Source organism: Monodelphis domestica, chromosome 6 (genome assembly GCF_027887165.1).
Source record: "Monodelphis domestica isolate mMonDom1 chromosome 6, mMonDom1.pri, whole genome shotgun sequence".
In the NCBI taxonomy this organism is placed as follows: Eukaryota; Metazoa; Chordata; class Mammalia; order Didelphimorphia; family Didelphidae; genus Monodelphis; species Monodelphis domestica.
In genome coordinates, this window is record NC_077232.1 from 260,162,857 (window position 1) to 260,185,168 (window position 22,312).

Genomic DNA, 22,312 nt, shown 5'->3' on the forward strand with positions numbered 1-22,312 from the left:
AAATTCCAGCTAAGGAGGACAAAACACTTTTCAAAATTAAGGAACCAATTTTGGGAGCATCTCTTCCTATAGGGGTAGCCTTTGGACTACCTGGAGAGTCTTTACAAACACCATTAGTGGCATCTGGGCTTTTTACAAGTGACTCTTTTCAAGTTATTCCTAAACATTAAATATCAGCATTTGGGGGATGATACTGCATGTAAGGAAAAATATCCGGAGACCTATAAATCTGCTCATTTTTTTCTAAAGATTATAAGAGATTTTATCTGTTGGAATTTCTCACTAACACACAATGCCACTGGTCCATAATTCTTAAGAACTTGGGCTCTGTTATTTTTGGCTTGTGATCTTTTGAGGTTTCCCCTGCATTAACTTTCATTATAATATCAGTCTTGCTTTTGCCTTCATTTTTTTTGCTGCAGATTACACCAGATCTAAGTATACTTATCTTCCTGGAGTCTTTCCCACAACAATGCTTTATTTATATCAAGATGAAACCAAATATACTAAATCTTACTTCCCCCTCTGGGCCAGCTTGGCATACATTTCTCTTTCCTAAGCACACTCAGCAGGGGTGCCAAACCTAAAAAAGAGAACTGAAAAATGACATCTTGGCATTCTGTTCCACCCCCATTACTTTGTATATATTTTGCTCCTGTTGTTCCCCTAATAGAATATCAGTTCCTTGAGGGCAGGGACTATCTTTTCTCTTTTTATTTCTAACATGGAGTCTAATTTAGAGAAGCAGCTTGATAAATACTGATTCAGTCAAATTGAATGGAATAGACATATTTCATAATAATAGTTCAGAAGTCTGTCACTTGAAGGTTTAAAACACACTTTTCTCACAACAGAATTGTGAAGATGTTGGTGGATATATCCTCATTTTGAGGATGAAGAAACTGAGGTCCAAATGAGGTGAAATGGTAAAATGATTTACCCAAGGCAATAGAGATAGCTAGTATTAGGGATAGGATTTGAATCTGGGTCTTTTGACAAAAGAACCAACATGCTTTTCATGCTTTAGTTAAATTACCTTTACTTGTATCTCATACTTAGATGGAAGAAGAGTATTTGGTTACATAGATCTCAGAAGTCCCATCAAAGCAGGGAACAACTTCAAAGTTTGGGTGATGGGACATCCCTCCCACCTCTTGGAAGACAGATGATGGACTGGAGGCGCAGACTGAGACATAGATACTCAGAAGTGGACAATGTGTTGATTTGTTTTGCTGGACTATACACATCTAGGGGCTGGGTATGAAGGAGAGGAAAGATAAGTAAAAAGAGAGAAAACCAATAAAACATTTAAATGTGCAAAAAAATTCAAAAAGAGGTACAAATGAATAGTTTTGTTATTTTTTTTTTATCATTTGCTAATTATATAGGTATATGTACAACAACAAATAGGTATATATACATATCTTGAAAAAATAAAAGTATTCAACTCTTAGTCAAGGAAATTTATGATTTCTTGCCTAATCCTCTTTTTTTTTTTTGTTCTTTATATATTGAAATAATTTGACCTCAGACACCACCTGTGTGATCCTGGGCAAGTCATTTACCCTTGTTTGCCTCAGTTTCTTCATCTGTCAAATAAGCTGGAGAAGGAACTGGCTGACCACTTCAATGTCTTTGCCAAAGAAACACCAAATGGGGTCATTGAATGTCAACCACAACGGAAACTGAAACTGAAACAAAAGCAAATAAAATTAAATATAAACAAGAAATGCATGCTTAATGATTAAATTTATGATAAAAAAAATAAAGTTAAAAAACAATGCAAGAGAAAGGGAGACAGCATAGTACAGCCTTGGGGAACCTTTTCACCTTTTTGAGTTTGAATGCCCAGAAGGCAAATTCAAGCTGTATTACCAGAGAGTGGAGGGAGGAAGTGCTCACTTTGGGTGGCTGGATGGAGGGGTGGGGTTTGCAAAAAATGTCCTCAGGTGCTGGGAAGAGGGGGAACAGAGTAGTTCCTCCAGTTCTGACTCTGTACATGTGCCAATATTTTGTCAATGCTGGTGTAGTATAGTAGATAAAGAGCTTCTTGGATGCTCTTTAAAAGCAAAGAAGGCTTGAGAGTCCAGTCTCTGACCCTTAATGGCTCTGGGACTGAGCACCTCAGATCATTATAAGAGCAGATGAAAACTTTTAGTCTTAGGAAAATTTTTATCTATTTATTGGAAGGTTCCTTTACAGATGAAATCATGGGTTTGGGAGGCAAAAATGCTAGAAAAACAAGTAGCAAGTTTAAGGAGTCTTAATTCTCTTGTGCCAGGGTCTAGGTCTGGTTTGGGGAGGATCAAGGGACTATAATGTATTGTCAATGTGGAATCTAGAAGCCCCCAAACTTATAGCCTAGTAAGATTCAATGACCCCCAGTTTAGTTAGCTCGAAGGTGAAAGCCTCAAGTTTGATTTTGCCACAAGAGAGTTTCTCCCAGAGGGAAAGTCCAACTTCTGGAGTCTCAGACTAACAATAGACCTTAAAGGAGTTTAAGAGAGGGTGGCTATTACCACCAGATGTTAAGTATCTCTTTTGTCTGATGGTTTCTCCCCTTAGGATAAAGTCCTCTACCAAGGTGGCCCTGCCCAGGCTGGGTCTTTCCTTTTTTATTCCTTTCTGGGACTCCTCATTTTCCTTTTTATCATTGTAAAGTCAATCAACTGTCCCTCTCATCCTCAGTCCCCATGTTCCCCTAGAAAGGTATTTAAGCTTCCCAACTTTAATGGCTTCTTGGAGTTGTCATCTATCCTGGTGTCACAGCCAGGCATAATGTCCCCAGAGTTCAGGGTGTAAACCCTGTAAAAGCTGTGGTACCAGACTCTGAGTAAAGGGTCAAATATTGGACTTATCCCTTTCCTGATTAAAGACTTAGTTTTTCTGACTATTTAATAGTTCTGCGTTTTTTTATAGTTTAACAGAATCAATACTGTGTATTGGTTCCAAGGCAGAAGAGCAGTAAGGGTGAGGCCATGGGGGTAAAGTGATTTGTCCAGGGTCATAGGAAGGAAGAGCCTGAGGCCAGATTGAACCCAGGACTCCCCTTCTCTACACCTGGCTCTCAGTCCATTGAGTAGCTTAGCTATCTAACACATTTGATTATGAAATACACAAAATGTCCCACTGAACTAAATCAGCTGCCCATTCAGTCCACATTCCTGGTTCTGATAGCAGTAACAAGGTACTTGGCCTAATCTGTAAAGATAAAGTAATCTTTCTCCAATCTTGTTCCACAAACATCCTCTCTTCTAAACCTTGTTGGCCAACCTTACCCTCCCCTTGCCTCCTCACTCACTACCCACTAAATCACTGGGGCCATAGTTTCCCAGAAATCTGGCTGCCTTTATCAGTAAAGAGGGATCAGTATCAGGATCTATCTTGTTTCATAAACCTGTTTTTGCTTTGGAAGCAGGAAATTTGGTTGTCTTAAAACTTGAGATCTTTCTAAGACTTAGTTAAATAGATTTCTCTAAGGAAATATATAACAAACAAGTCTCCTTTCAGTTGTAATGAGCCCCAAGCAGAAATAATAATCATTGCCATTATAGAGGACCTGTTCTCTAAAGGTAGTTCATGCAGAATTTGATTTAGGAAAGAAGATTGAGTAAGAGAGTTTAGGACAGAGGCCAGGATCCCTTGGACTCTAATTTGTTGTTGAGTTGTGTTTCAGGTATGTCTGACTCTTCATGATTCCATTTTGGGGTTTTCTTGGCATAGATACTAGAGTGGTTTGTCATTTCCTTCCCCAGCTCATTTTACAGATGAGGAAACTGAGGCAAAGTGGGTGAAGTGACTTGTGTAGGGTCCCACGGCTAGTTAAGTGTCTCAGGCCAGATTTGAACTCATAAAATAGAATCTTCTTTACTCAAAGCTCAGCACTCTATCCACCTTAGCTACCTGAATTCTATGCTAAATATAATCTGAACAGCCTCAAATTAAGGCCAGGAGAAATCATTGGTTCTTCATTTGCCTCAATCCCTCCAACCTTAAAGTAGGATCATAATCCTGAAGAATCTCCTTAGAATACTGAATAGAAGATTTTAGAGGATTATAATATTTTAAACATCTCATAAGGAATAAAGCGAACTCAAAGTATAAAGCTTATGTCTGGGATAACAAAGAAAGCTTCTGGAAAGTTGTCATTAAAATCTTTTGTAATTTATTTATGAATCAAGATACTCATTCACACTAACCTCTAACTGCAATCCCCTATAGTTATTTGTTGGATGGATATCTCCTCCTGATAGCTAAAACTCAATCTGTCAAAACAAAAAGGATTTCTTTTTCTTGCTAATCCTAACCCACTTCTGAACTTCTCTATTTCCTTGGAGGGCTCACCACACTTATGGACACCAGGTTTCCTAATCTTACAGTATCTTTGATGTTTTTCTCTCATCTTCTCAACCAATTAGGTGCCCCATCTTATAAATACTAGCTTCATAAGACCTTTGCCTTTCTCATTGCCTCTTCCTCTTCTCTCTATTCACTCAACCACAGGTCTAGTTGAAGCCCTCATTCCTTCTTGTCTTAATTATTGCATGTGCGTCTCAAGAAACATTTTGGCAATAGACTTGCAAATTTAAAGACATCTCCACTCCAAATGTTTATAGGAACGGTTCATATCAGACCTATGGTAGAGCCTTCTAAGCTTGTATTGGTTTGATCTGCCACCATCATACACACTATACATTGACCTCAACATTATCATGCTGGTTTTGGTCCTCTTCCAGTATGAAGGACAAAAACCAGTCAGTATCTTTGCCAAGAAAACCCCAAACAGGATCATGACTGACTGAAATAACTGAACAACCACAATAACATTGGGGAAACAATGGGAAACCACTCCAGTATCTTTGCCAAGAAAACCCCACATGGAGTTGTCAACCCCCCAAATTTGCTCCTGTGCCTTGGGAACTTGCCTTAAGGGAAGTCCCAGACTGACCTTGACTCTGACTGAACAATAAACCTTAAAGTACCTAAACATCTCAGAAGTTTCTCCCATTTATCAAAGTCCTTTCCTAGGTAGCCCAGTCCCTGGCTCCAATCATCCTTTTGTATCCATTGTAAAGCATTAGCCTCTCTCTGATAATCCAGACCTGGACTCCTCATGCCCTTGTTTCCAATTATACTTTCCTGTCCTTTATTGCCCCAAAAGTATATAAGACTATTGTTCTTTGGAAAATCTCCTTTGGTGGTGTGTTTTCCCAAAGACAGCGTTCCCAAAGTCCCAGAGCTTTGGCTCTCTGTAGTATTAAGCCTTTGATTCTGTGTGGCAGCTGAATCTTGAGCATTGTCTCTTCCCGATTAAAGATTTGTTCTTTCTAACTACTTTAGTGGTTCTGTGTTTTCCAAAGTTGACAGAGTCAAGAGGAATTGGGCACAACTGAACTATTGAACAACCACAACCCGCCTCCTTACCTAGAAGCTCAAAAACGTTGTTTGCTCACTTGCTTCTAGGAGGAAACAGAGTAAGTAATTCTTAGGTTGAGCATTCTGTATGTGATTCATTTGTGTCATTGTCTTTCTTGGCTCCTCAGCTAACTTAGAAGACTTTTTTTTCATTATATAATATCAATTACTTTGTCACACATAGAAACAGGATTGGAAATTTCTACATGTTGAAATGGAACTGGGAAGCTAGTATCTATACACTTGCTCTGCGTATGTAACCCACCAGGAAGGGCAAAGTCATACATACTCTAAAGACTGGGCTTTCAGTAGCCAGCTTTCCTACCCCCTCTCCCCAATATTTGAAAGCAGATTTTGAAAAGAGGAAGCATAAAAGTATCTGTGGATTTGAGTGAAAAGTGTCTGTCCTTCTGCTTCTATATATATGTAATATATATAATTAATTAATTCATTTATTTGTTTGTCTATTTATTTATTTATTTATTGCCTAGAATGGTACATTGACTAGAATCAGGAAGGCTTTGTTCAAGTTTTAAATCTGACCCATATTGACTAAGCCACCTTGGATAATTCATTTAACATCCCAGTGGCAATCTGAGATCTTAAGTTGCAGAGAAGGTACTGACCTTTACTGGAGCAGGGAATTTCCTTAAATTCCTTTAATTGTTAAATTCCCTAAACCAATGGAATTTCAGTTCAGGTAAAAAAAAAATGGAGGAGATTTTAACAATTAAAAACTTTACTTGTTCCTCAGTACAATGTTCATACTTGCTCAGATGTGTATAAGGAATGAACTAGGAGTGGGTAAGGAATTGACATATCAGTCACCTGAATGTGTCTTCCCTTGGTACACTAATGGCTTTATCAAAAGCATAGAATGAGGAGCAGCTAGTTGGCTCAATGAATAGAGTGTCAGGCTTGTAGTGGAGGGGACCTGGGTTCAAATTTTGCCTCAAACAACTTCCTTGTTGTGTGATCCTGGGCAAATCATTTAACTGATTTCCTAGCCCTTGCCACTCTTCTCTCTTAGCAATGATACTAAGAAAGAAGGTAAGGGTTTAAAAAAAATAAAGTGAAAGAAACCAAAGAGTAAGAAGTTGAGACATTTGCTTTGCAAGTGAATAACCGTTTTCTCTCAAAACTCCTTTGGTTTCAAATAGCTGAACAGAAGACCAATTCTTTTCATTTGATAGGCACTAGATACTTAATTATTGATTGAAAATCCAGATAATGATATTTGTTTGGAACATAACATTGTAAACTGGTTTTGTAGATACAGACCCTGCATGGACTGAGTGTGTGATATACTTTGAAATACTTCATAAAGGTATTTGATTATGACTATGTTTACATTACCTTGGCACACTACTGATGGGTAATAGAAATGTATGGTAGTTGTGGGTGGCAGAGAATCTGTCTTGGCACCACACAACCCTCCAGTGAAGGGTCCCATGAAAAGGAACACTATTTTATTCAGACAGTGAATAGGTCTCCACTCCCTCTGCTTCTTGGCTTCCCTGCCTTATTTTTTCTTTTTCAAATCCTCACCTTCTGTCTTAGAATCAATACTTTGTATTGGTTCCAAGGCAAGAGAGTGATAAGAGCTAAGCCATGAGGGTTAAGGGGACTTGCCAGGGTTGCACAGCTAGGAAATGTCTGAGTCCAGATTTGAATCCAAGATATCCCATTCTAGCTCTCAATCCATGGAGCCACCTAGCTGCCCTGCCCCAGTAAATATTGTAATCTCTCTCAGCCTCAATTTCCTCATCAGAAAAATGCATACTTTCTTCAATCTGTAAAATAATACCACCCACTTTTTAGGGGCTATAAAGGGCTATATAAATGCTAGCTTTCATCCTTATTATTTTAGAAAGGAGATAATGGACAATTAGAATACAGTATTCCAGAAAAGTCAAGGAAAATGAGGATTGAGGAAAGGTCATTGGATTAGTTGATGAAGAGAGAATGATTACTATGATTATAGTTAAGCAAAATTATAGGGATCAAGGATGATAGGGGATCAAGGAAAGATTTTGATTTGCAGACAGTGAGTGTAGAGATTAGGAAAATTGAAACCTCAGTGAAAATTTGCTGCCTGTTACTGGATCCTTGGCCACTAGACATGGAGATAAAACAGAGGTGACCCTTAAGCCTTAGGGAAAGTCATAGTCAGGCTACTGACCCTTGAAGTACTCTCCTGTCTACTTGGAGGTGGTGAATCTGGGACCTATGATTCCTTACTAGATGCCCAGGGCTACAAACAGTCCCAAGTTAAAGTAAACACATTTGTTAAGTACCTATTATGTGCTAATCTTTGGGTATAGGAAGAAAGGCAAAAACTAGCCCTATCTTAAAGAAGCTCAAGCTTATAGTGGAGACAACATGCAAATAACTATATATAAATAAGGGGCAGGTAGGTGACCCAGTGGGTAGAGTGCCAGGTCTGGAGTTGGGAGTATCTGGGTTAAAATCAGGCCTCAGATACTTACTAGCTTTGTGACCCTGGGCAAGTCACTTAACCCCCATTGCCTAGCCCTTACCACTTTTCTGCCATGGAACCAATACACAGTATTGACTCCAAGATGGAAGGTAAGGGTTTAAAAAAAAAGAATGAAGGGAGAAGCCAGAGGGCTTCAAAGTCACCTTCCTGGCACATCAGGAATGTAAGGAAACTCTACAAAATCTGGGGTGTTAGGGTATCTAGGGGAAGCCTGTACCCTATATCAACTTAACCCCCATTGCCTAGCCCTTACCACTCTTCTACCTTGGGACAGATACTTACTATTGATTCTAAGATAGTAGTAAGGGTTTTAAAAAATGATAAATAGGAGATAATTTCAGAGGAAAGATTCATTCACACTAAAGGGATAGGAAAAGGCTCATTATAGAAGATGGCATTTGAATTGAGACTTAAAGGAAGTCAGGGAAACTAGGAAGTGGAGACAAATAGGGAAAGCATTCTAGGCATAGAAGAGATGACATACAGTGTTGGTGATGGAATATTATTGTGCTGAAAGGAATAATGAACTGGAGGAATTCCATGTGAACTAGAATGACCTCCAGGAAGTGATGCAGAGTGAAAGGAGCAGAACCAGGAGAACATTGTACACAGAGACTGATACACTGTGGTACAATCGAATGTAACAGACTTCTCTACTAGCAGCAATGCAATGATCCAGGATAATTTTCTCTATATTAATTAATATCTCCATAATTTCCAGACTGACTTGGGAATTTTATTTGGTGACCATTTAAATCTAGATTTCAAGTCACAACACTAAAATTATATTTACAGGGATATATGAAAAAGAAAGCTATCCACATGCAGAGAAAGAACTGTGGGAGTAGAACACAGAAGAAAAACAACTGCTTGATCACATGGGTCAATGGGGATATGATTGGGGATGTAGACTCTAAATGATCAGTCTATTTATTGTAAATATTAATAATATACAAATAGGTCTTGATCAATGACACATGTAAAATCCAGTGGGATTGCTCATTGGCTATGGGAGGGGAGTGGGAGGAGAGGAGGGAAAGAACATGAATCATGTAACCATGGAAAAATATTTGAAATTAATTAATTAAATAAAAATTTTCAAATTAAAAAAAGAGATGACATAAAGTTAGAAGAGGGAGTAAAAGTGAAGTAATAAAGACAGTGAAATGTAAAGACGAGGCTATAAATGAAGTGTTTCACACCTTAAAAGGGCTCTGAGGTTTCAAATAGCTTAACTGTATATAAAAAAGCCACCCCCCCCCAAAAAAATCAAACCCAGACTGAATGAACTTGTCCTAGAGTAAAGACTTTCTATACTTTTATTCCCAAGTCCTCATTTATATAAAACTCCAATCATGGACAAAATGAAATAAGGGTGAGGCAACCCAACACTGAACTAGGAAGGACTGGCTGTAAGACAAGAATGGCCATCTCTTCTTTCTAGAATAGCCAACTGCAGTGCTAAGACCCTGAAAGATTTGTCATAGAGACTTTCTGCCAGTCCTAGGCTAAGGGTCTCTCCACTCTTTCTGAATGACCAAAATAGTCCTTCAGCTGAAAAGAACACCCAACTCACCAGAGTCTGGAGGTACTAGAGACCACAACTATCCATTAAAGGGTGGGTCCAGTGACCAAGCAGAATTCTTGGCCCAGTCCAGCTACAACTATACTTGGTGGTTGATCAACTGTGCCTGGGGAGGAGCCATCCCTGTAGATGAGTGACCTGATTTGCTTGGCCCAGCCTAGTATAGACTCATGCAATAGACATACAATGATCTTTGAGGAACCAGTGAAGTGTAAGGGCTTGTTCGTGAACATTGTGAGGACTCTGCCAAAGGTAAGGTCATTGAGACCTGCAGTTGGGAAGTCATTAGTTGCATTGGTCATGTGTGTTGCCAACATGCATTTTGCTCCTGGAGTATTCTTATACTCACCCTTCAGTGGACTGTGTGTGTATTTGTGGAAAGTTCAGCCCAGATTTTTTGGGGAAAATCCTTTATAACCACCTTCTTACTACATCATCTGCTTTAATGCCTTTGCCAAGAACTAACCGAGTCTCGGGGCTTTTAATGGGAAGCACACACTCCCCTTGCTGGAGAGTCATCCTGCATATGTCTATGTGAGCTTGGGAAGTAAGCACAGAGGGGATGATGATACCTTGAAGTTAAGGAGTTGCCATTGGATAGGTATTTCAGGTTCAGCTGCAGAGTCAGCCTGGCCCCGGGAACGCTAATCCTGGCAAACTGGATCTGCTTATTGCCCTGGCCAGTGTGGGTGACTTTGCAAGAGTTTTTGGCAAGGAACCAGAAGAAAGGATCAAACCCACCCTCGCAAGGTCTTGCTAGAGTCCAGGTGCAACTGATTAAAAACATTTGACTAAGACTGCTTTGCCTACAAAGCTTCATTATAATCCGAATTTATATCTCTCATCCTTGAGGCTGCATATGGTAGACCAATTGTTAAGAGAGATGATAAACTAAATTGGTTGTTTGGGGGAATATAAAAAAGCTTAACAAAAAATGAAAGGGAAGCTAGTGCTCTTGACTTTGTATCTCCCAAGAGTCTCCTTTCAGCTTAACTGACCCCTTTCTCTGACCCTGACTATTACCCCCTCCCCCCCAGGTATCATTCTACTGTCAGCATCTTCTTATTTTAGGATTGATGTTGGAACACTTTGATACACTCACAAGTCACTGAACTCTTAACAAAATGACATTTCCTTTGCCCTAATACTGTAAGAATATAAAATAAGCTTCTCTGAACTTGGCCTCTCTCATCTTCAACTTGAAACTCTTCTGGTCAGTAAGTCATCCAAGAACAGAGTTATGTGGTCTCAGGCACCCATTAAGTCTGAGAGGTTTTTATGCCTCTAGCCCAGGAAGCCATGTCAGGAAGCTAAAGGAACATCAGTTTCACCTTCCTTAGGTTTTAGAAAGCAAGACACTTGGGGGCAGCTGGGTGGCTCAGTGGATTGAAAGCCAGGCCTAGAGGTCCTAGGTTCAAATCTGGCCTCAGATGCTTCCCAGCTGTGTGACCCTGGGCAAGTCCCTTAACCCCCTTTGCCTAGCTCTTACCACTCTTCTGCCATGGAACCAACACACAGTATTGACTCCAAGATGGAAGGTAAGGGTTTAAAAAAAAGAGAAAGCAAGACACTTACCAATAATTAACCTGCTTGGCTCTCCAAACCTCTTCTAGTTCCAAGTGCCTTCAACTATTCCAAATCCAAAGAACAGGAAATCTGCCAATTGGGGAAGATCTGAGCACTTCTCCAGAGTATATGAAGCCCTTAGGAGAACAAAGACATTGAGACCAAGGCAAATCTGAGCTGGGGAAGGATTAAGGAAGAGCCAGGAAGATTTAGTCAGAACTATGTTAAAAAACAGTCCATCCTTATATAAGTCTATCTGGAAACTGGACCCAAGAAACTGCTGGACAAGGGAACTCTTCCTCCTTTCCAAGGCAGCATCAACTTGTCATGGATATGGATTTTTGGGAAGTTAGACATCTGATATGGGTAGTCATGATTATGCATCTGAATGTTTATACTAGATGGTCTGGGGGCTTCAGTCTGTAGCAGAGTAAGAACATAGCTTGACAGTGAAGAGCACTGCCAGAGGGACCCAGACAAACATTTCTTTCTTTTTCCCTCTCTCCCTCTTTCCTTTCTTCCTTTCCTTTTATCTCTTCTCCTTTTTTAACTCTTTCCTTCCATTTTAAAATCAACATTGCATGTGGTAAGACTAGATAGGTAAGTCTGGAAGACTAGATAATAGGGGTTGAGTCACACCACTAGGAAGTGTCTGAAGCCAGGATTTTAAGCCAGAACCCCCCCATTTCTAGGCCTAATTCTTCATTCACTAAGCCCTAAGCCCCCTCTGTTCTTCCCATTTTGCATCCCCCAAATCACAATAGGTAATTCAAGACAAAGGGTGATGGTGCTACCCTGTGTTCTGCAACTTCTTTCCAGAAATGCTCTAGTGAGGGAATTGGAGCGCCAGGTGTCTAACATTAGCTTCTTCTGGTGCCCTCTTGGTATCTGACAAAGACTCCACTCAGCCTCATAGCCTCATCTTTATGGTTAGAGAGATCTCCATAAACATGTCCCTTGAAGGGTCATAAGGGCCCAAGAGAAGACTACTGGACAATGTGCTTTTTATCTTTCTGGACCTTACTTGAAAGATGATGATTTAAATCTGGCCTCAGATACTTCCTAGCTTTGTGACCCTATTTAACCCTGACCCTTACCACTTCTCTGCCTTGGAATTCAGTACATAGTACTGATTCTAAGACAGAAGCTAAGGGTTAAAAAAAAAAGAAAGATGAAGATTTATAGGTGACTTGGCAAATGGAGGCCATTAGGATATCCAGTTGGGTAATTTGGATTCTCCAAAACCTAGAGGACAAGAAGTCTTCCTTCTTAAATATAAGTGTAAGTAGTTTATTCTGGAAAGTATCTGGGATCCTCTCAGTTTTCTCCATCCCTATGTCCCCCAAAAGTTGACTGAGAGGACTGGACTCTAGATTTCCTTAGGATTGATTTTCTACCCCTTGTCCCTCAAAAAGGCCACCATCTTGCCCTAGGGCCTCTGCACTGTGGCTTCATCTGACCTGGTCAACTTTATGGCATTAATGTAGTCACATGTACCAGAGGTTTCAAACTGTATGAAGAAGAGTTAGTAATACCTCTTGGGAAGAACAGTGAACTCCTTCCAGGGTGAAAGTGTGTAGGAAAAGCTGACTGTGAGTTTGGAAACAACATCTATCCAGAAAAAAGTAATCTTAGAGGTCAAAGGAGTAGAACGACTGGGTTATGTAAATGGAGATAGACTCTTAATTGTATTTTATTCAACTGAATGATTCTATCTTAAAGTATATTATCTTTGGGATTTCTTTTTCAGAAGAATTTGAGATTAAATATGGATATAAAATTATCTCATTGAAACAAACTTGATCTTTGGAACTCCAGATACTTAATGGAGTCTTTGAACTCCAGGACTAGCACATTCTTCCTCAAATCACTTACCATCTAGTCCTTACCACTCAACTTCCCAAGTAAAACAAGTGGCAGATTAGCTTCTCCTCATAGACTCCTTTTGCCACTTGTTATATCACTCTAAGGCTAACCTTATATAGGTTGCTATACACTGCCATCAGCTGATGCTAATTGAATTTTATCTTCACTAAGGTAGTAGTTTTGCTGGAAAGGGAAATAAGAGGCTATTATATGGAGTACTTGAAGGGATTGTGGATCTATAATTGCAGAATGTGCTGAGATCACTGGTTATTTAAATGCCTACTAGGTACCAGGAACTGTACTAAATACTAGGGATACCCCAAAAAAGCAAAGAAAGAAAGTTCCTCCTAATTAAGGAGCTCAGTCTAATGGAGGAGACAACAATTGTAAATTAAAACACTAAACCTCCTCCGGGTCATTTCATACACTAATCTTATATTCAGTTCTTCCCAATGGAAAAGTAAGACATGAAGGACCCATTATCTGTAAAGAAGTATATCAGTGATAGAGGACGACAAGCCAGGATGAACTAATTATAATGATTTCTCATAGGGCACACTTCTTCCTTCTTTTCTAGGTCACTGTTTTAATTCTGAAACATATTCTTATGGCTTTTGGTAAGAAACTGGGACAATCTCCTCATTTATTGTCCTCTAGTCAAATGGACCAAAGTGCACCCAATTACTCTTCATGAGAATCTTAGGACCTCTGGATTGAGGAATTCTTCAACAAAAGCAAATTACTTCTGACTAGTCTCAGCTATAAGAACAGAGAAGAAAAGCATTGACAGGATTGGCTTCTCCATACCAACTCACCTTAGGTCTGGGCTACCTGATCTGGTCTCTGATAACAGAGGAGATCAGGAACAGCTGTGGTAGGTCTGGTGACTTTGTTCAGCTCCTTGTAATCCACCAGCAGCAGCCAAATACCCTTTGATTTCATAGGTCACCCTCACAGGTAACACAGGGTTGTTGTAAGGGGTTCTGGCATAACAAAGTACAAGCCATCCCTCACCTATCTCAGGAGTTACATTCCACCTCCCTCCCCAGGTGAAAATCTGTGAAGTAGCAGCATTATATTTATTTTATTATTTATATATTTTTAAAGGCTTTATAAACTTTTCCCACTCTCCTATAAACCTTTTCTACACGCTTATCATCCTTTCCCTCTCTCACTCTTATAAACACGGAGCCAATCAGCACCAAGGATACAGAACACAGCGCTGTGGTTGGTTACCCTTCATTCCAGCAGCAATAGTGTCGTGTACAATCTCATGTTGGCAAACTTTCACAAGCTACTGTATTTCCATTGTGTACAGTACGGTATCCATCCTCAAAGTCCTGCGATATAGGGAAAACTGCGTGATTCAGAATTAGAAATATATTTTTTTAAAACCCAGGATACAGTGAAACTGATAAGTGAACTGTGATATAGTGAGGGAGGACTGTACTCCATTTCCTTCATCTTGATTACTGGAGAAGAAAAATGTTCTATTCCTCTGGGGATCCAGTGTACAGTACAGTTTTACTAGCTCCTCCATGGGCTAACCATCACATTCTCATCAAATTCACATTTTGTCTCCCACACTTAAAGCTCCCTTCTAGGGCTGGCTTCATTATCTTCTTTTCACTTAGCAGGGTGGCAGCAGGCTCTATGACTTCTTCCCCCATTGCCAAGTGTCTATTTGCACTGGTACCCATATTGTTCACAACTACCACTGTCTACTGCTCAAATTTCACCATACCTGAATGGTTGGGTGGTGAGGGAGACATATAGCTAAAGTCTAAAGCCATTTTGGTGAGACTCCACCCAGAAGGCAGGATCTAATTGCCCCAGAGATTGGGAGGGGATAAGGCATGGCAGGACTTAGTAGGAGAAGCAGCATAAATCTAGCAAACTCATTTCCATTAGGAACTTCCCCTTCTCCATTATAGATTTGATCTGGGCAGGTTGGCTGCAAGGGGAGTTCATCTTTAGAAGACCCACTTCAAATAATTCCCCATCTAAACCAAATAAAAAGGGACAAAGAGTCTCCTCAGTAAACTCTAATAGATTGAATTGGTTCTGTAAGAGTAGATCCTCAGGAATTTCCCTAGGTTATAGAAACCATTGGCTCCATTAGTCTACACCCCTTGAAGGGGAGTTGGGTGGCTTAGTGAATAGAGTCAGGACTGGAGATGGGGGAGGTCCTGGGTTCAAATTTGATCTCAGTCCATGTGACTCTGGGCAAGTCGCTTAATCCCAATTACCTAGCCCTTACTGTTCTTCTTTGGAACTACTACTTGTCTATTCTAAGACAGAAAGTAAAGATTAAAAGAAAGAAACTTCTGAAACCACCTCTGAATTTTGGTGGAGAGGGTCACCCATAGCTTGCTCCCTCAGGACAGGGAATCATAATCCTCCTGAAAGTTAGTGATGGGATAAGCCAAGGATTGTCTTAAAGCCAGTTGGAATTTTCTAGTCTCTGCCTTAAGCCTGCTGTCCATCAGTTTTACAATTCCTATTCTAGGAAGATTCAGGATCACCAGGTAAAAGCCTGTAGACTGGGACTCCTCATTAGAAGACATATCTTCATTTGTCCTGCCATCAGGTCCATTAGCTAATCCGTGGCTTTCTTGCATGGTCTCTGAAAGCTGAGAGTTCTGTCTCTAGCTGCTGGATCCGACTGACCAGTTGACTTTCAGCCAACTGTTATCAGACCCTGTTAGCAGTCCAACTTGTGAAATACAGTCAACAACTTGGGGATGCTGGCTTCTTTAACCTCTCAGGCAACCTCTTTCAGTACCCAGTCAACTAATCCCGCTGCCTTAGTGGGGAGCCTAATTGTTGATCCCACATAATCTGTACAGCCTAATGGCCTGTCTCATAGAAAGGGCTTTCCATATGGGAAGACAGATAACAGGAAGCCTTTATCCACTCTGACTGGATCCATCTTTCTTCTCCATATTTGCAGAACTCTTCCCACAGTGAGGTCATCTCTCATAGTCCCAACCTACATAGGCTATGCCAAATGTTGGGGGCTCAACTTAGTGAGAAGGGAGATATCCACAAAGGTACCTAACTTTTAACAAAGAGGGTTTGTTTTTTTGCTGTTGTTCAGTCATGCCTGACTTTCATTTGGGGTTTTCTTCACAAAGATACAGGAGTGGCGTGCTATTTCCGTCTCCACTTCATTTTACAGATGAAGAAATGAAGGCAAACAGGGTTAAGTGACTTGCCTAGGGTCACATAGTTTATAAATGTCTGAGGGCAGATTTGAACTTAGGAAGATGAGTCTTCCTGCTTTCAGGCTTAACATTCTATACACAGTGCATCAAGGCCATAAAACAAGGACTTAACTTTTCTGGATGAGGTCCACCCTCAACTCCATCTAGAAACCCATCTGGTTAGTAAGTCATCACAATGATGAATGATAATAATGATAACAATAACTAATGTTTATATAGCTAAGCACTGTGCCAGGGTGTGACAACCTGGTTGGTCCCAGGCATTCACAAAAGTCTGAGAGGCCCAGGTTCCTTATATTTAGGCTTTTTATGCTCTTAGATTAGCATCAAGGAAGCTGAGAAGCATGTCAGGAAAAACACTGGTCCTAGCACACCTTGTTTTCTCTAGCCAAACAGCATCGATTCTCACATTGTTCCTTTGATTTATCAACTCTAGTGAACAGCTTTGACCCACACTTATACTCTGGGATTTGAGGTGAACCCCAGGTTCAGAACAGGAACCCTTTATGAGAATGCAAGACTCCAAAACCGAGCTTACAAATAAAAAGAGAAATTTATTAATTTGATAGTAATGTTGAAAGATCAGAAGATGGACACAGAGTGGATACTGCCTCCTAGAGGAGATGGATTCTGGGCTTCTTATTCCCTTTTGCCAGTGCCCAAGGATGAGGGAATGAAATGAGGTCGGACAGAAGTGGGGGGTGTTTGTTACCTGACTGAGGCTAGAGTGAAGTTTAGTGCTCTGAAGACACAGGTTGGGCATAGTGTAGGGGACAAGTAAGATGTCCTAGATCACAACCCAGTGGTATCAGAGCATAGCCAGAAGATGTATATCTGTGTCCATCTCAAAATGTAGGGGGAATCCAAGGGGAATATTTCTCTCAGGGTCTTTCCTTATCGTGAGTCTCTGATGCCCAGAGTCACCTTTTTCTCAGCATTACAAGAATGCAAGGAAGGAAAGGAATTTTCCTGCTTTCTGTTTGACCTGAAACACCTCTGGGGTTTGGGGTGTCCAAGGGAAATCCAGGGTCCCAATACAGCTCCTCCTGTCTATCCTTAGCTTCCCTAATGAAGCATTTCCTCTGCTGTAAGGCGTTGGGCAAGAACATGTGCTCCAGTACTGTCCTGTGATTCATTACTAATCCCTGCTATCTTGAACTTTACTCTGGAATTTACCTGGCCTCTAGGATTTACCTGGCCAATCTTGGGGGATCCCAATTTATCCCAAACCTTGTATACTAGTACTTGAAGAGATGATAAGCTCAACTTTACTTCGAAAAGAGAATAATAAGGGAGAGCTAGGTTGCACAATAGGTAGAGCACCAGGCCTGGAGATGGGAGGTCTTGGGTTCAAATTTGACCTTAGCCACTTTATAGCTGTGGGACCCTAGCAAGTCATAATACCCAAATGCCTGATCTTTGTTGAAATTCTGTCTTAGAATGGATATTAAGACAGAAGTAAGAGATAAAAAACACAGGTCTTCTAAGCTCAATCTTTTAGCTTGCTCTATTTGATAACCTTTTCAAATTTTAAAAATTGGTTAAATAAAAAATTTCATTTCTTTATATACATCAAATAGAAATAATAATGATTTCCCCCTGGCGTTCTGAGAGAAATCAAAGTCTTTATGGTTGCTTTAGAAAATATAATGTGCCCCTTGTTAATTTTTGAACTTGACCTTTGATTTCACTGACTAGAGAGGATTCCCACTGAAGAAACTCATTCCACCAATATAATTTTTGTCTCCTCTGCAATCTTGGAGAGATTCTGATAACATCTGCACATGAAGTGACTTGCCCAGTTAGACAGACTTTATGGGTCACAGGTAGGACAAGGATCTATGCCTTACTGAGGCCAAATCCAGCTCACTATTTACTTACTCTCTGTTGCCTTCCTCTACCTACAGGAAAAATAGCAACAATTGGGTAAGCCTAACTTGGAACCTACAAAAGTAGCATCTAAAGTTATTTAAGATTGCTAGTGAGTGAATATTCTTATCATTCAGTCATTTTAGTTGTGTCTGACTCTGTGACCCTATCTGGGAATTTTTTTGGCAAAGACATTGGAGCAGTTAGTTTGTCATTTCCTTTTCCAGTTCACTCTACAGATAAAGAAATTGTAGCCAACAGGATTAAGTGACTTGCCCAGGTTCACCCAGCTGTAAATATTGTCTGAAGCTAGATTTGAACTCACAAAGAAGAGTCTTCCTGATTCCAGACCTCGCACTCTATCCCCTGTGCCACCTAGCAGAATAATAGATGCTGGTAAAAATGCATATTTCTATTAACAGTAAAATCAATTTTCCTTTCCAAGTCATTCCTCTGCATATGGCGACTGTTTATCAGTAACAACTCAGGTTATTATATTATTATATTCACAGTGAAATGAATTTCATATTCATGTGTAGCCACAACAAGGGGTCAGTTCAATAAATTTAATGAAAGGAACCCATGCAGGTAGGTTTTTTTGGGGGGGGAGATAGCATCAAGTATCCAAAACAATTGGCCGAATAGTGCTGATGCTTTTATTTATTATTTCTATTTGTCAGTAGGCTCTTTTGGTATCATATAATTACAGCCTATCATTTCTCCTTTTGCATGCCAAAGACCTCTGGAGGTCCTTAGGCTTTGCCTGCTACAGTTATGAATAGCTTTAAAATCTAAACAGAGTATTTTATAATTGATGCTGGAGGTAATAGGGAGCCACTGGAGTTTTCTGAATGTGGGGGAGTGACATGGTCAGACCTGTGATTTAGGAAGAAGATCAATCTTACAGCTGAGTATAGATTAGCCCAGAGAGAAGACAAACTTGAGTCAGGGAGACCAAGCAGAAAGCCTTTGCTAGAGTCCAGGTGGTTGCAGGATCTGAGAAAGGAAGAGAGAATACAAGAGATGTTTATGAAGGTAGAATCAACAGGGCTTGGCACTGTCTGGATGGGGGTGGGTGGGAAAGTGAAGAGTTGAGGATGACACATAGGTTGCCAGCATGGGTGACTGGGAGGCTGTGAAATCCTTGACAAGTTATACAGGCAAGGTAGCAAGAGATGAGGGTTTGAGTCTCCCCCCAGCCCAGAGTTATTTAATCTTTTTTTTTTCTTTTACCTCAACTACTTAACTTTTTTGGGGGTTCAAAAGTAAGATTTTTGAGGCAGCATGGTGGCTCAGGCAATAGAGATCTAGGATGGGAGGACCTGGATTCAAATCAGGACTCAGACACTTCCTAGCTGTGTGCCCATCCCTTAGTGCTTTTTCTGCCTTGGAACAATACATATTCTAAGATGGAAGGTAAGGGTTTAAAAAAAGGGAAGATTTATTAAATTTTATTAAATTTTTTATTACATTATAAATAAATTATTTATTATAAGCACTGGGGATACAAAGAGAAAAAAAAACAGTCTCTGCTCTTAAGGAGCTCACCATCTAATGGGGGAGACAACATGAAGATAATGATAAACACAGGCTGTTTAGCATAAATTGGAGGTCATCTCAAAGAAGCACAAAAACTAAGAAGGATTGAGAAAGGCTTCCTGTTAAAGGTGAGACCTTAGCAGAGACTTGAAGGAGGCAGAAAGGAGGAAGGAGACCATTCCATGCATGGAGGACAAGCCAGGGAAAATGCACAGATTTGGGGATGGAGATTATTTATTAAATTAAAAAAGTAAGATTTATTAAGTTTTATTAAACATAAAAAAGTTTTACATTATAGTTATTCCTTTGATATACAATCCAACCCTTAACTATGGTGTTAAACACTCTATTAGTAAAGAAAAACAGTTAAACTGAAACAATTGACCCCAGGATCATACCTGCCAAGAATTGCAACTTTCTGCCTCTCTAGACCCCAGCTCTCTTACGAGATGAGGGAAGTAGGTTTCATTATTCATTGTCTGAGTTCACACTGGTTATTAAGATGAGAGTTCAGTGTTCTTTCCATTTATATTATTGTAATCAATGGGGATATTGTTCTTTGACTTCTGTTTCCGTCACCTCAGAAGGTTCTTCTCTTGTTTCCTTGAATTTCTTATATTTAATTACTCAGTCTTATGATTTATAAAAATAATATTCATCTTAGTTTTTTACAACAGTAGACTCTCTTCCTTTGTCCTTTCCTTCCCACTCCCCTTCCCAAATAACCATCCCATATGACAAACAATACTTCTTAAAGGAAAAGAAAAGAAAAAAGTCCGCAAAATTGATCAATATTATACATTGAAAAAGTTTGGAAATGTATGCATTTTACAATTCTCCTCCACCTCCATAAGGACTGGAATTAAACAGTTTGTTTTCATATTTCTTCTTTATGATGATGTTTGTACTTTGCAAGTATGCAACATTAATTAATTTTTTTCCTGTGGGTGTTCTTTTCATTTGTATTTTAGTAGTTGTGTATTGTTTTCCTGGCACTTCTTACTTCATTCTGCATCAGATCATGTAAATCTTTCCATGTTTCTCTGTGTTTATCATGCTAATCATTTCTTATAGCCAAACAATATTGCATTATATTCATGTACCACAATTTGGTTAGCTGTTCTGCACCCATTGGGCATCTAATTTGTTTCTATTTTTTACCATTTAAAAAAGTGGTGGTATAAATATTATGGTATATATGGGGACTTTTTTCTTGCTAATTACTCTCCTTGGTGTATAAGCCTAATAGTAGAATCTTTGAATCAAAGAATATCTATCCTTTAGTCACTTAATTTCCATATTTCCAAGTTGTTTCCAAAACGTTTGTCTTCACCAGAATATCTAATAATGAACTAGACTGCCCATCATTCCACAGCCTCTCCAGCACTCTTTTCTTTGATATTGTCTCTTTTCTCTGGGTTTCATGATGTTGCTTTCTCTTGTTTCTCTTCTTTGATGACTCAGACTCCTAATTCCATTGCCCAGTCTTTGAGGAATTGGGGTACACTAACTCAACCCAAAAGAGAAGGATTTGAAATCAATAATGCCAACTTCTTTACGTACAAAGGAGATTTTACCTCTCCTGGAGACCAAGTATGGGTTAGGTCATCCCCCTTGTAATTCAAAGGTATTTGGGAAATTTAGTTAGTGAGGCCAATTAGACACATGTAGCTTGCCCTTAACCAGGCTGTTAGGGGAGCACAATGTAATCATTAAAGAAAAGAAGCTCAATATCTTTAGGTAATGTTTTTTATCATGACCTGCTGGCTTTGGGGTTCACCTTTCTATAGACTGGGTATCCCAACATTTTTAGGATAAACCTGATCCACAGAATAGAATATTTAACTGTGCCATCCTACCTCTTTTTTCATGGACAAGGGGAGATGTATAGCAATAAATTCTTACTCTATTGCTTCTTTTTCAGGTCTCCAGGATGACCATAACTCTTCTTTTTTCACTTGTCAATATGGCATCATCAATATTTTTCATCACTTAAAAATATTAAATTGATACTTTTCCCCCCTTAAAAAAAACAAACCCCTTACTTTCTGTCTTAGAATCAAAACTAAGTGTTGGTTCCAAGGTAGAAAAAGCAAGCAAGGAGAAGGCAATGGGAGTCAAGTCTTGTCTAGGGTCATATAGATAGGAAGTGTCTGAGGTTAGATTTGAACCCAAGCCTTCTTGTCTCCAGGCTTAGTTTGATACCCACTGAGCCACCTAGTTATCCCTTATTGATGCTTTTTAAAAGACAGGGCAGCTAGGGAGCTATAGTAGCTATATGGCTTATAGTGGGGAGGACCTGGGATTAAATCTGGTCTCAGACATGTCCTAGCCATATAATCCCCAGCAAATCACTTATCCTGCCTGTTCATATTTGACCACATATCTACTAGGGGAGGGCTTTTGTACTTATATTGGAATCAATTCACTATATATCCTGGAGGCAGCATGTGGATAAAATAATTGTTTTACACTCAGAATAATGTGGTTTTGGATTCTACTTTAGAAACACACTAGCTTTCTGCATCATTTTCGTCTTCTGTAAAATGGGTATAATGATAGCAACCTAACTCATAGGCTCACTGGATCAAATGAGATAATATATGAAAAGACCTTTGAAAACCTTAATTCTTAAGTGTTATATAATTGTGAGGCAGCTACGTGACTCAGTGAAAAGGATACCAGGCTTGGAGTCATGAAAATGTGAGTTAAAAGCCAGCCTCTGAACTTCCCAGCTTTATGACC

General features: G+C 39.6%; 1 long non-coding RNA gene across 2 annotated transcripts in view; it reads right to left on the reverse strand.

Annotated features, from left to right (window-relative positions):
* Positions 1-1,013: 1,013 nt before the first annotated feature.
* LOC103094899 (uncharacterized) overlaps positions 1,014-22,312 on the reverse strand; it is a 29,200-nt gene continuing 7,901 nt past the window's right edge. The window contains exons 2-3 of one of the 2 annotated variants that reach the window (XR_008912999.1): positions 11,076-19,024; positions 1,014-1,685 (exon numbers count right to left, since the gene is read on the reverse strand). This is a non-coding gene — a long non-coding RNA (uncharacterized LOC103094899). Of the gene's footprint in view, positions 1,692-11,075; positions 19,025-22,312 lie in introns of both variants that reach the window. The other variant, XR_008912998.1, reaches the window with a different exon arrangement.